Source organism: Lepidothrix coronata, unplaced genomic scaffold, assembly GCF_001604755.1.
Source record: "Lepidothrix coronata isolate B3197 unplaced genomic scaffold, Lepidothrix_coronata-1.0 Scaffold238, whole genome shotgun sequence".
Classification (NCBI taxonomy): domain Eukaryota; kingdom Metazoa; phylum Chordata; class Aves; order Passeriformes; family Pipridae; genus Lepidothrix; species Lepidothrix coronata.
The window spans coordinates 628,667-630,546 of record NW_016690418.1 but is presented as its reverse complement, the minus strand read 5'-3'; the positions used below and the strand labels follow the sequence as shown (position 1 = coordinate 630,546).

Below are 1,880 nucleotides of genomic sequence, written 5' to 3'. Positions count from 1 at the left end.
TTTTTCTCTTTTTTTTTTTAAATCTATAGGAAGGTGTTGCCAAATCATCTGCTTTTTCAGATGTGAAACTTTTAGCAAAGCTCTTTGCAGCGCTGATGTGAAGGAAGGAGCAGGAAACACTATCAGGTTGCCAGATGACTTGAGGATGGTGAGGTGGGATTCTTAATGCACGTGACAGCAGTAATTCAGGATATTATTCCTCATGTAAAAATAGCTATGCAAAATTAACACAAAGGCTTTGGTATAAAAAGATAAAAGCCAGGAAACTCAGAGGCTGTGCAGCTCTTTTTATCTCGTTTCATTTTGGTTAGAGGATTGTGGGGAAGCAGCAGAAGAGATAGAGTGTTTACACTGCAGCATCTGGGCCAAGGTGTAGTCATGACAAAAGGTTATTGTATTCCTGCCTGGAAAATGGGCGGGAAGAAGAGCTGAGTGTAAAGGTGATGATCTTAGGCTAGGGGCACACAGGCAGAGATGGGAAAGGTGAAAGGCAAATCTGGAACACGGCAGCAAGTATCTAGAAATCAGTTGGTGGGCCTGTGAGCGACAGAAAATTTCAACTGTGACTGGTACAGGAGCGTGCTTGTTACTGAGGGTAGAATAAACCACTTCAGGCTTTGCATCTTATAGTCTCAGCTTTCTAAAAGCTCAAAGAGATGTTCTTTTCCTGAAGCTGGAGCGACTTCAGTTGGCAAATATCTCTTAGATTGCATTGCTTTATTCTGAATTTGAATTTCGCTCCTGGAAATAACATGGTGATGTGAAGAGAGCCACAGACAGGATTTCTTTCTCCTTCCCCACCACCCGAGCAGATGACCCCGAGCCTTGACTTGCATTCCTAATAGGATAGGCTTTCCTTTGTAAGAATTCTTTAGCACCTGTAGGTTATGTGTTCAATTAGCATCTATATCCTGAACTGAGCCGAGTTGCACAAGCTTTGAAAAAAGTAACAACCAAATGGCTAATTAGGTCAAATTTGGGGCGTATCAAACTTGACAGTGTCTGGCTTACATCACTGTGGATTTACATAATGGAACTTAACGGCCCTGAAGAGTCTGTTGTGTCTACCCTGATGACTCCGTGGAAGCTTTTTTCCATAATTTTCTTTAAAATCTAAAATATTCACTCAGAAGAATGTCTTCTTGATAACTTTTCTGTTTGTCCTGTGTAGTGCAGGGCTTCAACTGCTCATTACCTGGGCTATAAACACAATAGTATTGCAATCAGTTATCTTATTTTTCAGAAGTCAGTAATCAACGTCAGCAACCAATTGTTTAACAAATTTCCTTTTTAAAACCAAAGCTATTTTTCAACTGTTTGTTCAACTACAAAAGCCTGGGAGACATGGCAAAACCCATGAGGACTCAAGGTAAAATGCCTCTGGTAGACTTTTCCAGAGATAATACCTACCAATGAGCAATAATTTAAAAAAAAGCAAACAAACCAACAAAATCTTAAGTTAATAAAGTTTTATATTCTTACCGTGGCTTCCTCTGTCTTCTAGCAGCCCATCCTGTACATCAAAGGTCACAAAGAACACAATGAGTCACTATCAAAACCCAAAGAATGCTTCGTGAACAATTACTATACATAAATTGCAGGCTGGTATTTCGTTTCTGTGCCAACTCACAGTAATACAGCCCATTTCCTCTTCATTTTTTTTTTCCCTGCAGCTTTTGTCCATAATAGCAAACAGCTTTGTTAATCTGAGCTTGAATTTTTCTTTTTTTTTTTTTTTTTTTTTTTTTTGTACTTATATCTTTGCCTTTTTGAGTAGTGGGCAGCAGTGGTGTGAAGTCTTTTACTACAGCTCTTAAGTCTACACTTCTTTGGTGTCAGAGTCCCCAACAACTCTATAATGCTCTATAAAGCTTTGTAGC

General features: G+C 39.2%; 1 long non-coding RNA gene across 1 annotated transcript in view; it reads right to left on the bottom strand.

Moving 5' to 3' along the window:
- Positions 1-420: 420 nt before the first annotated feature.
- The window catches only part of LOC108507087, a 1,960-nt gene continuing 500 nt past the window's right edge, over positions 421-1,880 (bottom strand). Inside the window, exons 2-4 of the long non-coding RNA XR_001877954.1 lie at positions 1,483-1,513; positions 1,196-1,200; positions 421-537 (exon numbers count right to left, since the gene is read on the bottom strand). This is a non-coding gene — a long non-coding RNA (uncharacterized LOC108507087). The remainder of the gene's footprint in view (positions 538-1,195; positions 1,201-1,482; positions 1,514-1,880) is intronic.